Source organism: Lolium perenne, chromosome 5 (assembly GCF_019359855.2).
Source record: "Lolium perenne isolate Kyuss_39 chromosome 5, Kyuss_2.0, whole genome shotgun sequence".
Taxonomy (NCBI): Eukaryota; Viridiplantae; Streptophyta; class Magnoliopsida; order Poales; family Poaceae; genus Lolium; species Lolium perenne.
This window is the reverse complement of record NC_067248.2, coordinates 216,221,266-216,236,116: the sequence shown is the minus strand read 5'-3', so window position 1 is coordinate 216,236,116 and position 14,851 is coordinate 216,221,266.

The window sequence follows — 14,851 nt, the reverse complement described above, 5'->3', positions numbered from 1 at the left end:
TCCTTGCTCTACCTTTGTGCCTCTAGGCCGAATATCATGCTAAGTGTAGGGATGTGTGCTCGTTTTCAATCCGCTCCCAAGGAGAGCCATTTAATGGCGGTCAAACGGATTCTAAGATACCTTGTTCTCACTCCTACTCTCGGGCTATGGTATCCAAAGGGATCAACCTTTGAACTCATTGGCTATTCGGATTCCGATTGGGCCGGTGATAAGGTTGACCGGAAGTCTACCTCCGGGGCTTGCCAATTTATTGGCCGGTCATTGGTGAGTTGGTCATCCAAGAAACAAAACTCCACCGCCCTATCCACCGCCGAAGCCGAATACATATCCGCGGCATCTTGTTGCACTCAATTGTTATGGATGAAGCAAACCTTGAAAGACTATGATGTGTCTCTTGGTACGGTGCCTCTTCTTTGTGACAATGAAAGTGCAATAAAGATCGCCAACAACCCGGTTCAACATTGTCGCACCAAACATATTGACATTCGCCATCACTTCCTACGTGATCATGTTGCCAATAAGGATATTGATCTCACTCATGTGGGAACAACCTACCAATTGGCGGATATTTTCACTAAGCCTTTGGATGAAGCCCGCTTTGTTAACTTGAGAGGAGAACTTGGTATTCTTGATCCTAAAAACTTGGATTGATTAACTTCTTGCACTATATTCTTGCATTTATCTTGCTATCTAGCTTAGAGGCATAGCACATATGGGGATAGTCATCCTACCATGTCTTGGTACGATGCATACCTGTGTGTGCAACATAAATAGACCCAATGTCATTATATGGACCCAAGCATGTCTCTTCGAGGTCTCATGACATTTGCGCTTTCACATAGGGGGAGTAATCCCCCGCCCCTCATTGAGCCTTCATTACAACTTGATTTGAGTATATAAGGCCAAATGATCTTATTGCAAACATCATTTCCAAATGACTTATGATTCTTGATATATACTTCGAATCATGCCCATTGTTGCTATTCACATCTTGTTTGGATTTTCTCTCCAATGGGTATGCCTAGAGAACTTTGTGTTTCCAACCCCATGTCTATGCTCATCTCATCATCATCATCTATCTATCTATATGTACATGTCATCATCTGAGCACTCACACACATTTACACAAAGCATAGGGGCAAAACGAGGCAAAATTAGACAAATCTGGGCTGGCCGGTCCCTGGCCCGGTTGGACCGGGTTCCTGACCGGATGGTCCGGTTGACCGGGTGCCAACCGGGCTCTGGGCCAGATCAGCCGGTGCCTGGTCCGGTTGACCGGGCGCCCGACCGGCCGCGCGGCCTGATATAAATAGGGGAAGGGATACCCCTTGGGGTCATCTTCCCCATTATTCCCAACCTCCACACCTCCATGGCCGGCGCCCTGTTCACCTCCACCAAGATCTAGCCCTTTCCCACCACAAGAACCCCCCCAAACTCCACCAAACCATAGATCGGGCTCTTTGGGACATCTCCACCGAAGGATTTGAGCCCTCTCAAGCTTGTTTGGGAATTTTTGGTGTACTTGGTTTTCAAGCCTTACCTTGTGTTCTTCTTGTTCTCTTGATCAAGGAGGACAATGTCTTCGGGTAATGTGCTCTCCCTTTCTCCCTAATTTCTAGTCCTCTTCACACATTGCTAGTTCTTGACAAGATTTGAGGAGATCTTAGGGTTAGGGTTAGGGTTTGCAAGTCCTCATGCCTTTAGAGTGTCTCACAACACAAAGCACATACTCCACTCTATTGCTATAGTCTATGTTCAAGTTTTTGAGTTTTTGCATGAATTTGTGGTAGAAAATCTGGGCAACTCATTACAACTCGACAGATCCGGTTTGCCGCCCGGTCAATCGGCCCCTCAACCTGCCGGCCTGGCGTGTCGTCCGGTCTGACCGGATTGGCAACCGGCTCGTCCGGTCTGCCGCCCGGTTGGACCGGCCTGTGCGCCGGATCGCCCCGTTTTTCGCACAATCTCATCAATACACTTGAATATATGCTATGCTTTTTGGTTCCTCTCTTATTGATGACATGTACACTTACCCCACTGCTATCCTCGCTCTATTCTCTCATTCACAGGAAGTTGGAGTGGTGAACCACGGGGCACTGTTGCCAAGAGTGTCGAGGGTACTCCTCTCCAATGCCCTCCGATAGGGGCTTAGGGTTGATGGAATCCTGTAGGCTGACACGAGACATCGGTTCGCAGACAAGCGGGGAGAGCGATTTACCCAGGTTCGGGGCCCTCGATGAGGTAAAACCCTTACGTCCTGCCTGTCTGTTCTTTGATTATGATGACAATGGGTTACAATGGGGTGCCGAATACTTCGGCTAAGATCTAGTCGAGATTGCTATTGCTAGGGTTACCTAGCTCTAAGCTTTTTCGGGCTAAGATTGCTAAGATTGTTCGTGTCCCTCGGCAGCCCCTCTCCTGGCCTTTATATAGGAGGCCAGGTCTCAAGGGTCCTAACCGAGTACGACTAGGTTTACAGTACTTTTTAGATCCAATCTTTCCTTGCTGACTGCTTCCTTGTCTTGCCCGCCAAGGATCCTTCCGGTGCGCTGTCCAGGTGGCCCATCTAGCCTTCGGGTGTCTTCATGGGCCTCCAATTAGTCAATACAGGATAGGGCAACGTCGGTTACTCGAAGGGTAGTGCCCACGTCAAAGAGAGGCCGGACTGTTGATCCACCCCGCCGGTCTAGTGGTCGCGTTCCTCCTGCAGCTCATCAGACTACTAACACTGGCAGCTCGGAGAGGAGAAGAACCAAGTCAGTGGGTGGTAAGAAGAAGGATAAGAATGCCGCCCAAGAAGATGATGAAGAAGTGCCAACCTTCAATCTTGCGGATGCACACCGCGGTGAGTGGCGGGAACTGAGGTTGGTGAATCCATATCACCATGAGCGCCGGACTTACATGGGTGGGGACAAGTTCTTCTGGACCAACACACAAGCAACCCTATGGTCTGGTTTCTATGATGATCACGACAGTATGAAGAATGGGACTGTTGTGATGCCCAAGGCCATCAATCCTCAGGAGCTTGCCTTTCATGAAGCCACAAAGTACCGCTTTGTGGTTGACACCTTGAAGGGACTGGGCCTATATGACCTTGTGATCCTCAAGCCTGATGATTCACAAGAAGATCCGACCTACTGTCCTCTGCTAGTCCGTCAGTTCCATTGCACTGTCTACTTTCATGAAGATGAAGACCGCACCATGACTTGGATGACTGGCAAGGAGAAGTACTCCTGCACCTACAGACAGTTCTGTGCGGCCTTGGGTTGTGGTGGTGACTGATACGTCTCCGACGTATCGATAATTTCTTATGTTCCATGCCACATTATTGATGATATCTACATGTTTTATGCACACTTTATGTCATATTCGTGTATTTTCTGGAACTAACCTATTAACAAGATGCCGAAGTGCCAGTTGCTGTTTTCTGCTGTTTTTGGTTTCAGAAATCCTAGTAAAGAAATATTCTCGGAATTGGACGAAATCAACGCCCAGGTTCCTATTTTGCCCGGAAGCATCCAGAACACACGAGAACTGCCAGAGAGGGGGCACAGGCCCACCAAACCCTAGGCCGGTGCGGCCAAGGGGGGGGGGCGCCCCCCTATAGTGTCGTCGCCTCGTTGACCTTCTGACGCCGCCTCTTCGCCTATATAAAGCCCCTGGACCTAAAACCTCGACACGGAAAAACCACGGTACGAGAAACCTTCCAGAGCCGCCGCCATCGCGAAGCCAAGATCTGGGGGACAGGAGTCTCTGTTCCGGCACGCCGCCGGGACGGGGAAGTGCCCCCGGAAGGCTTCTGCATCGACACCACCGCCATCTCCATCAACGCTGCTGTCTCCCATGAGGAGGGAGTAGTTCTCCATCGAGGCTAAGGGCTGTACCGGTAGCTATGTGGTTAATCTCTCTCCTATGTGCTTCAATACAATAATCTCATGAGCTGCCTTACATGATTGAGATTCATATGATGATGCTTGTAATCTAGATGTCATTATGCTAGTCAAGTGGGTTTTACTTATGTGATCTCCGGAGACTCCTTGTCCCACGTGTGTAAAGGTGACAGTGTGTGCACCGTGTGGGTCTCTTAGGCTATATTTCACAGAATACTTATTCACTGTTATGAATGGCATAGTGAAGTGCTTATTTATATCTCTTTATGATTGCAATGTATTTTGTATCACAATTTATCTATGTGCTACTCTAGTGATGTTATTAAAGTAGTTTTATTCCTCCTGCACGGTGCAATGGTGACAGTGTGTGCATCCGTGTTAGTACTTGGCGTAGGCTATGATTATGATCTCTTGTAGATTATGAAGTTAACTATTGCTATGATAGTATTGATATTATCTATGCCTCCTTTCTTAGCATGAAGGTGACAGTGTGCATGCTACATTAGTACTTGGTTTAGTCGTATTGATCTTTCATGCACTCTAAGGTTATTTAAATATGAACATTGAATTGTGGAGCTTGTTAACTCCGGCATTGAGGGTTCGTGTAATCCTACGCAATGGTGTTCATCATCCAACAAGAGTGTAGAGTATGCATTTATCTATTCTGTTATGTGATAAATGTTGAGAGTGTCCACTAGTGAAAGTCTGATCCCTAGGCCTTGTTCCTAAATACTGCTATCGCTGCTTGTTTACTATTTTACTGTGTTACTACTGCTGCGTTACTACTGCTTGTTTACTGTCCTGGGAAAAGCACTTTTCTGGTGCCGTTGCTACTGCTTATTCATACCACCTGTATTTCACTATCTCTTCGCCGAACTAGTGCACCTATTAGGTGTGTTGGGGACACAAGAGACTTCTTGCTTTGTGGTTGCAGGGTTGCATGAGAGGGATATCTTTGACCTCTTCCTCCCTGAGTTCGATAAACCTTGGGTGATCCACTTAAGGGAAAACTTGCTGCTGTTCTACAAACCTCTGCTCTTGGAGGCCCAACACTGTCTACAGGAAAAGGAGGGGGGCGTAGACATCAAGCTATTTTCTGGCGCCGTTGCCGGGGAACGAATCAAGACACTCCACCAAGCCCGTCAACCGCCATTAAACCTCCCACGTCAACTACGCGCCAGTTGTGGACAGCAGTGACCGTGCTCCAGGGTACAAGATCCACTCTCGGTCTAAGATGACTAGAGGTGACATTTCCTTTTGCTACCCCACTAACCCAACAGCTGCGCCTCCCACCATCTCCGGGATGTACTATTCATACCTTGTCCTTGCCAAGCTATTCCGTGAGAACCTCATTAGCAAGTCTGGAGATTCTAGTGAAGTCAGGAACTATCACCTGAACCTGATGTACTATTGCAACCCTCCCAAGATAAGGAAGATCGATGGGTGTGATCTTATTTACTGTGAAATCAAGCGTGCGAGACGATGCCATAGAATTCGGGTGAAGCTCTTCGCGGCGCGGCACGAATTCGAAGGATCCGCAGCGGATTGGATCTCTTGACTTTGCTGGCGTCGGTGACTCGAGTAAGAACGCCGCGGACGTAACTGGTGCTGCCGATGACCTGCCCTGTGCCGACAGATTTCCCACAGACGGCGCCAATTGTCGAGGGTACTCCTCGCCAATGCCCTCCGATAGGGGCTTAGGGTTGATGGAATCCTGTAGGCTGACACGAGACATCGGTTCGCAGACAAGCGGGGAGAGCGATTTACCCAGGTTCGGGGCCCTCGATGAGGTAAAACCCTTACGTCCTACCTGTCTGTTCTTTGATTATGATGACAATGGGTTACAATGGGGTGCCGAATACTTTGGCTAAGATCTAGTCGAGATTGCTATTGCTAGGGTTACCTAGCTCTAAGCTTTTCCGGGCTAAGATTGCTAAGATTGTTCGTGTCCCTCGGCAGCCCCTCTCCTGGCCTTTATATAGGAGGCCAGGTCTCAAGGGTCCTAACCGAGTACGACTAGGTTTACAGTACTTTTTAGATCCAATCTTTCCTTGCCGACTGCTTCCTTGTCTTGCCCGCCAAGGTTCCCTCCGGTGCGCTGTCCAGGTGGCCCATCTAGCCTTCGAGTGTCTTTATGGGCCTCCAATTAGTCAATACAGGATAGGGCAACGTCGGTTACTCGAAGGGTAGTGCCCACGTCAGTAGCCCCCGAGTGTCTAGCCGAAGTTAATTCGGGTAGAGACTAATGCATGTCTTCTCATGATATTCTTCTCCTTCATTGTTCTTGTACATCTTGATTCTGCTTCATCTTATTTTTATCGGGTGCGCGTCAGCACTCCCGATGGGAGTAGCCCCCGAGTCTAGGTACGGATGCTTGCAATCCGTGCGTAGACTCAAGTTGTACTACTCGAATGCTTTCCTCTGCCGAGTTTTCTCGTAGGTCTTCATGGGTCATCCGATACATTTTCTTTACGCAAAGGATAATGAGTAACGTGCCCAACTTTTGTTGGTTAACTGCCGATGGCAAAACAACGTTACTCTACACATAATCAAGTCCCCGGGGCATAATCCTGGAGTGCAAAAAACTTTTAACGGGTGTGCATCACTGACACGCGTACAGCACGCGACCGTTGGGAACCCCAAGTGAAAGGTGTGATGCGTACAACAGTAAGTTTCACTCAGTTAGAAACCAAGGTTTATCGAACCAGTAGGAGTCAAGAAGCACGTTGAAGGTTGATGGCGGCGAGATGTAGTGCGGCGCAACACCAGGGATTTCGGCGCCAACGTGGAACCTGCACAACACAAACCAAGTACTTTGCCCCAACGAAACAGCGAGGTTGTCAATCTCACCGGCTTGCTGTAACAAAGGATTAGATGTATAGTGTGGAAGATGATTGTTTGCAGAAAACAGTAGAACAGTATTGCAGTAGATTGTATTTCAGTATAGAGAATTGGACCGGGGTCCACAGTTCACTAGAGGTGTCTCTCCCATAAGATAAACAGCATGTTGGGTGAACAAATTACAGTTGGGCAATGATGCGTGTAGTTGACACGTCCGTTGGGAACCCCAAGAGGAAGGTGTGATGCGCACAGCGGCAAGTTTCCCTCAGTAAGAAACCAAGGTTTAATCGAACCAGTAGGAGTCAAGAAGCACGTTCAAGGTTGATGGCGGCGGGATGTAGTGCGGCGCAACACCAGAGATTCCGGCGCCAACGTGGAACCTGCACAATACAACCAAAGTACTTTGCCCCAACAAAACAGTGAGGTTGTCAATCTCACCGGCTTGCTGTAACAAAGGATTAACCGTATTGTGTGGAAGATGATTGTTTGCAGAAAACAGTAGAACAAGTATTGCAGTAGATTGTATTTCAGTATAGAGAATTGGACCGGGGTCCACAGTTCACTAGAGGTGTCTCTCCCATAAGATAAACAGCATGTTGGGTGAACAAATTACAGTTGGGCAATTGACAAATAAAGAGGGCATGACCATGCACATACATATTATGATGAGTATAGTGAGATTTAATTGGGCATTACGACAAAGTACATAGACCGCTATCCAAAGATGCATCTATGCCTAAAAAGTCCACCTTCAAGGTTATCATCCGAACCCCTCCCGTATTAAGTTGCTAACAACAGACAATTGCATTAAGTATTGCGCGTAATGTAATCAGTAACTACATCCTTGAACATAGCACCAATGTTTTATCCCTAGTGGCAACAGCACATCCATAATCTTAGAGGTTTCTGTCACTCCCCCAGATTCACGGAGACATGAACCCACTATCGAGCATAAATACTCCCTCTTGGAGTTACAAGCATCTACTTGGCCAGAGCATCTACGAGTAACGGAGAGCATGCAAGATCATAAACAACACATAGACATAACTTTGATAATCAACATAACAAGTATTCTCTATTCATCGGATCCCAACAAACGCAACATATAGAATTACAGATAGATGATCTTGATCATGTTAGGCAGCTCACAAGATCCGACAATGAAGCACAATGGGGAGAAGACAACCATCTAGCTACTGCTATGGACCCATAGTCCAGGGGTAGACTACTCACACATCACTCCGGAGGCGACCATGGCGGCGTAGAGTCCTCCGGGAGATGAATCCCCTCTCCGGCAGGGTGCCGGAGGCGATCTCCTGAATCCCCCGAGATGGGATTGGCGGCGGCGGCGTCTCAGTAAGGTTTTCCGTATCGTGGCTCTCGATCACCGGGGGTTTCGCGACGGAGGATTTAAGTAGGCGGAAGGGCAGGTCAGAGGCGGCACGAGGGGCCCACACCACAGGCCGCGCGGCCAAGGGGGCCGCGCCGCCCTAGGGTGTGGCCACCTCGTGGCCCCACTTCGTCTCCTCTTCGGTCTTCTGGAAGCTTCGTGGCAAAATAGGACCCTGGGCATTGATTTCGTCCAATTCCGAGAATATTTCGTTACTAGGATTTCTGAAACCAAAAACAGCAGAAAACAGCAACTGGCACTTCGGCATCTTGTTAATAGGTTAGTTCCAGAAAATGCACGATACGTTGGAGACGTATCAGCATCCCCAAGCTTAGTTCTGCTCGTCCCGAGCAGGTAAAACGATAACAAAGATAATTTCTGGAGTGACATGCCATCATAACCTTGATCATACTATTTGTAAAGCATATGTAGTGAATGCAGCGATCAAAACAATGTATATGACATGAGTAAACAAGTGAATCATATAGCAAAGACTTTTCATGAATAGTACTTCAAGACAAGCATCAATAAGTCTTGCATAAGAGTTAACTCATAAAGCAATAATTCAAAGTAAAGGTATTGAAGCAACACAAAGGAAGATTAAGTTTCAGCGGTTGCTTTCAACTTATAACATGTATATCTCATGGATAATTGTCAACACAGAGTAATATAATAAGTGCAATAAGCAAGTATGTAGGAATCAATGCACAGTTCACACAAGTGTTTGCTTCTTGAGGTGGAGAGAAATAGGTGAACTGACTCAACAATAAAAGTAAAAGAATGGTCCTCCATAGAGGAAAAGCATCGATTGCTATATTTGTGCTAGAGCTTTGATTTTGAAAACATGAAAAAATTTTGTCAACGGTAGTAATAAAGCATATGTATCATGTAAATTATATCTTACAAGTTGCAAGCCTCATGCATAGTATACTAATAGTGCCCGCACCTTGTCCTAATTAGCTTGGACTACCGGATCATCGCAATGCACATGTTTTAACCAAGTGTCACAAAGGGGTACCTCTATGCCGCCTGTACAAAGGTCTAAGGAGAAAGCTCGCATTGGATTTCTCGCTATTGATTATTCTCAACTTAGACATCCATACCGGGACAACATAGACAACAGATAATGGACTCCTCTTTTATGCATAAGCATGTAACAACAATTAATAATTTTCTCATATGAGATTGAGGATATTGTCCAAAACTGAAACTTCCACCATGGATCATGGCTTTAGTTAGCGGCCCAATGTTCTTCTCTAACAATATGCATGCTTAACCATAAGGTGGTAGATCTCTCTTACTTCAGACAAGACGAACATGCATAGCAACTCACATGAAATTCAACAAAGAATAGTTGATGGCGTCCCCAGTGAACATGGTTATCGCACAACAAGCAACTTAATAAGAGATAAAGTGCATAAGTACATATTCAATACCACAATAGTTTTTAAGCTATTTGTCCCATGAGCTATATATTGCAAAGGTGAATGATGGAATTTTAAAGGTAGCACTCAAGCAATTTACTTTGGAATGGCGGAAAATACCATGTAGTAGGTAGGTATGGTGGACACAAATGGCATAGTGGTTGGCTCAAGTATTTTGGATGCATGAGAAGTATTCCCTCTCGATACAAGGTTTAGGCTAGCAAGGCTTATTTGAAACAAACACAAGGATAAACCGGTGCAGCAAAACTCACATAAAAGACATATTGTAAACATTATAAGACTCTACACCGTCTTCCTTGTTGTTCAAACTCAATACTAGAAATTATCTAGACCTTAGAGAGACCAAATATGCAAACCAAATTTTAGCATGCTCTATGTATTTCTTCATTAATGGGTGCAAAGCATATGATGCAAGAGCTTAAACATGAGCACAACAATTGCCAAGTATCACATTACCCAAGACATTATAGCAAATTACTACATGTATCATTTTCCAATTCCAACCATATAACAATTTAACGAAGAAGAAACTTCGCCATGAATACTATGGGTAGAAACTAAGGACATACTTGTCCATATGCTACAGCGGAGCGTGTCTCTCTCCCATAAAGTGAATGCTAGGATCCATTTTATTCAAACAAAACAAAAAACAAAAACAAACCGACGCTCCAAGCAAAGCACATAAGATGTGATGGAATAAAAATATAGTTTCAGGGGAGGAACCTGATAATGTTGTCGATGAAGAAGGGGATGCCTTGGGCATCCCCAACCTTAGACGCTTGAGTCTTCTTAGAATATGCAGGGGTGAACCACCGGGGCATCCCCAAGCTTAGAGCTTTCACTCTCCTTGATCATGTTGCATCATACTCTTCTCTTGATCCTTGAAAACTTCCTCCACACCAAACTTAGAACAACTCATTAGAGGGTTAGTGACAATAAAAATTAACATGTTCAGAGGTGACACAATCATTCTTAACACTTCTGGACATTGCATAAAGCTACTGGATATTAATGGATCAAAGAAATTCATCCAACATAGCAAAAGAGGCAATGCGAAATAAAAGGCAGAATCTGTCAAAACAGAACAGTTCGTATTGACGAATTTTAAAATGGCACCAGACTTGCTCAAATGAAAATGCTCAAATTGAATGAAAGTTGCGTACATATCTGAGGATCACTCACGTAAATTGGCATAATTTTCTGAGTTACCTACAGAGAATTTTGCCCAGATTCGTGACAGCAAAGAAATCTGTTTCTGCGCAGTAATCCAAATCTAGTATGAACTTTACTATCAACGACTTTACTTGGCACAACAAAACACTAAACTAAGATAAAGAGAGGTTGCTACAGTAGTAAACAACTTCCAAGACACAAAATAAAAACAAAGTACTGTAGTAAAAACATGGGTTGTCTCCCATAAGCGCTTTTCTTTAACGCCTTTCAGCTAGGCGCAGAAAGTGTGTATCAAGTATTATCAAGAGACGAAGTGTCAACATCATAATTTGTTCTAATAATAGAATCAAAAGGTAACTTCATTCTCTTTCTAGGGAAGTGTTCCATACCTTTCTTAAGAGGAAATTGATATTTTATATTACCTTCCTTCATATCAATAGTAGCACCAACAGTTCGAAGAAAAGGTCTTCCCAATATAATGGGACAAGATGCATTGCATTCAATATCCAAGACAACAAAATCAACGGGGACAAGGTTATTATTAACGGTAATGCGAACATTATCAACTTTCCCCAAAGGTTTCTTTGTAGAATGATCAGCAAGATTAACATCCAAATAACAATTTTTCAGCGGTGGCAAGTCAAGCATATTATAAATTTTCATAGGCATAACAGAAATACTTGCACCAAGATCACATAAGGCATTACAATCAAAATCTTTAACCTTCATATTAATGATGGGCTCCCAACCATCCTCTAGCTTTCTAGGAATAGAGGCTTCGCGCTCTAGTTTCTCTTCTCTAGCTTTTATGAGAGCATTTGTAATATGTTGCGTGAAAGCCAAATTTATAGCACTAGCATTAGGACTTTTAGCAAGTTTTTGCAAGAACTTTATAACTTCAGAGATGTGGAAATCATCAAAATTCAAACCATTATAATCTAAAGCAATGGGATCATCATCCCCAATGTTGGAAAAATTCAGCGGTTTATCACAGCGCTTTGCGGTTTTAGCAGTTTCAGGCAGTTTCTCGCGCTTTGCATTAGAAGTGGAAACATTGCTAACACCAATTCTTTTATTATTAATAGTAGGAGGTGCAGCAACATGTGTAGCATTAGCATTACTAGTCGTGGTAATAGTCCAAACTTTAGCTACATTCTTCTCTTTAGCTAGTTTTTCATTTTCTTCTCTATCCCACCTAGCACGCAGTTCAGCCATTAATATTATATTCTCATTAATTCTAACTTGGATGGCATTTGTTGTAGTAACAATTTTATTATGATGATTTTCATTAGGCATAACTTTCGATTTCAAAAGATCAACATCAGCAGCAAGACTATCGACTTTAGAAGCAAGTATATCAATTTTCCCAAGCTTTTCTTCAACTGATTTGTTAAAGGCAGTTTGTGTACTAATAAATTCTTTAAGCATGGCTTCAAGTCTAGGGGGTGTGTTCCTATTATTGTTGTAAGAATTCCCATCAGAATTACCATAGCCGTTGCCATTATTATAAGGATATGGCCTATAGTTGTTACTAGAATTGTTCCGGTAAGCATTGTTGTTGAAATTATTATTTTTAATGAAGTTTACATCAACATGTTCTTCTTGTGCAACCAATGAAGCTAACGGAACATTATTAGGATCAACATTAGTCCTATCATTCACAAGCATAGACATAATAGCATCAATCTTATCACTCAAGGAAGAGGTTTCTTCGACAGAATTTACCTTCTTACCTTGTGGAGCTCTTTCCGTGTGCCATTCAGAGTAATTGATCATCATATTATCAAGAAGCTTTTTTGCTTCACCAAGAGTGATGGACATAAAGGTACCTCCAGCAGCTGAATCCAATAAATTCCGTGAAGAAAAATTTAGTCCTGCATAGAAGGTTTGGATGATCATCCAAGTAGTCAGTCCATGGGTTGGGCAATTTTTAACCAAAGATTTCATTCTTTCCCAAGCTTGAGCAACATGTTCATTATCCAATTGTTTAAAATTCATTATGCTACTTCTCAAAGATATAATTTTAGCAGGGGGATAATATCTACCAATAAAAGCATCCTTGCATTTAGTCCATGAATCAATACTATTCTTAGGCAGAGATAGCAACCAATCTTTAGCTCTTCCTCTTAATGAGAAAGGGAACAATTTTAATTTTATAATGTCACCATCTACATCCTTATACTTTTGCATTTCACATAGTTCAACAAAATTATTAAGATGGGCAGCAGCATCATCAGAACTAACACCAGAAAATTGCTCTCGCATAACAAGATTCAGTAAAGCAGGTTTAATTTCAAAGAATTCTGCTGTAGTAGCAGGTGGAGCAATAGGTGTGCATAAGAAATCATTATTATTTGTGGTTGTGAAGTCACACAACTTAGTATTTTCAGGGGTACCCATTTTAGCAACAGTAAATAAAGCAAACTAGATAAAGTAAATGCAAGTAACTAATTTTTTTGTGTTTTTGATATAGCAAACAAGATAGCAAATAAAGTAAAACTAGCAACTAATTTTTTTGTATTTTGATTTAGTGCAGCAAACAAAATAGTAAATAAAACTAAGCAAGACAAAAAAACAAAGTAAAGAGATTGGGAAGTGGAGACTCCCCTTGCAGCGTGTCTTGATCTCCCCGGCAATGGCGCCAGAAATTTGCTTGATGCGTGTAGTTGACACGTCCGTTGGGAACCCCAAGAGGAAGGTGTGATGCGCACAGCGGCAAGTTTCCCTCAGTAAGAAACCAAGGTTTAATCGAACCAGTAGGAGTCAAGAAGCACGTTGAAGGTTGATGGCGGCGGGATGTAGTGCGGCGCAACACCAGAGATTCCGGCGCCAACGTGGAACCTGCACAACACAACCAAAGTACTTTGCCCCAACGAAACAGTGAGGTTGTCAATCTCACCGGCTTGCTGTAACAAAGGATTAACCGTATTGTGTGGAAGATGATTGTTTGCAGAAAAACGATAGAACAAGTATTGCGATGATTGTATTTCAGTATAGAGAATTGGACCGGGGTCCACAGTTCACTAGAGGTGTCTCTCCCATAAGATAAACAGCATGTTGGGTGAACAAATTACAGTTGGGCAATTGACAAATAAAGAGGGCATGACCATGCACATACATATTATGATGAGTATAGTGAGATTTAATTGGGCATTATGACAAAGTACATAGACCGCTATCCAGCATGCATCTATGCCTAAAAAGTCCACCTTCAGGTTATCATCCGAACCCCCTCCAGTATTAAGTTGCTAACAACAGACAATTGCATTAAGTATTGCGCGTAATGTAATCAGTAACTACATCATTGAACAGAGCTCCAATGTTTTTTCCCTAGTGTGAACAGCACATCCATAATGTTAGAGGTTTCTCACTCCCCTGCATTCACGGAGACATGAACCCACTATCGAGCATAAATACTCCCTCTTGGAGTTACAAGCATCTACTTGGCCAGAGCATCTACGAGTAACGGAGAGCATGCAAGATCATAAACAACACATAGACATAACTTTGATAATCAACATAACAAGTATTCTCTATTCATCGGATCCCAACAAACGCAACATATAGAATTACAGATAGATGATCTTGATCATGTTAGGCAGCTCACAAGATCCGACAATGAAGCACAATGGGGAGAAGACAACCATCTAGCTACTGCTATGGACCCATAGTCCAGGGGTAGACTACTCACACATCACTCCGGAGGCGACCATGGCGGCGTAGAGTCCTCCGGGAGATGAATCCCCTCTCCGGCAGGGTGCCGGAGGCGATCTCCTGAATCCCCCGAGATGGGATTGGCGGCGGCGGCGTCTCGCAAGGTTTTCCGTATCGTGGCTCTCGGTGCGGGGGTTTCGCGACGGAGGCTTTAAGTAGGCGGAAGGGCAGGTCAGGAGGCGGCACGAGGGCCCACACCACGGGGCCGCGCGGCCAAGGGGGCCGCGCCGCCCTAGGGTGTGGCCACCTCGTGGCCCCACTTCGTCTCCTCTTCGGTCTTCTGGAAGCTTCGTGGCAAAATAGGACCCTGGGCGTTGATTTCGTCCAATTCCGAGAATATTTCGTTACTAGGATTTCTGAAACCAAAAACAGCAGAAAACAGCAACTGGCTCTTCGGC